This window comes from Oryctolagus cuniculus, chromosome 11 (assembly GCF_051225735.1).
Source record: "Oryctolagus cuniculus isolate XC-2025 breed Fujian yellow rabbit chromosome 11, ASM5122573v1, whole genome shotgun sequence".
Lineage (NCBI taxonomy): Eukaryota > Metazoa > Chordata > Mammalia > Lagomorpha > Leporidae > Oryctolagus > Oryctolagus cuniculus.
The window spans coordinates 9,392,413-9,393,183 of NC_142877.1; positions in this window are offsets into that span (position 1 = coordinate 9,392,413).

Consider the following 771-nt stretch of genomic DNA (forward strand, 5'->3'; position numbering starts at 1 on the left):
TGTTTAAAACTCAGGGACTGGCCGGCGCCGTGGCTCACTAGGCTAATCCTCAGCCTTGCAGCGCCGGCACACCTGGTTCTAGTTCCGGTCGGGGCGCTGGATTCTGTCCCTGTTGCCCCTCTTCCAGGCCAGCTCTCTGCTGTGGCCTGGGAGTGCAGTGGAGGATGGCCCAAGTGCTTGGGCCCTGGAGAGGCCTGGCCGCGCTGGGCCTGCCTTCCCTGGGGGGTGGTTACCTGTGTCCTGGCAGCCAAGGAGAGGCTGCCCATGAGGGTGGGGTGGAGCTTTCCAGTGTCTGCTCCCCAGGGTGTCAGATCGCAGAGAAGGAAGCAGAAGCCCCGAGAAGGTCAGTTAGTCACCCCCCTCCCTCCCAACATGCGGTTTTTGCAACTGCCCTGCATCAGATAGTGGAGTGAACAACAGACACGGGGAACATTCTAGAACGTTCTAGAAGATGAGACAGCGGTCGGGTAGACAGATATCAATCATTCAGTAAAGAATGAGTGAGCCCTCCCACGAGCCAGACCCTCTTCTAGATAAGAGATGGAGCGAGGGATGAACAATCCCCGGTCTCACGGTGCTCACTCTGGGGGGCGAGGGAAGGGAGGCAGACGATAAATGAGATAATCTGAGCCACAGGTGTCATCGTGAGACAGGCGAGCACCACGGTTAAAAGGAAAAGCAGAGTGGGGCGGGGCCAATCGGGGGTGGGGGTGGGGGTGGGGTGGGTGTCTCATGGGCAGAGGACCAGGGACCCAGGGACCCAGGAAGGGG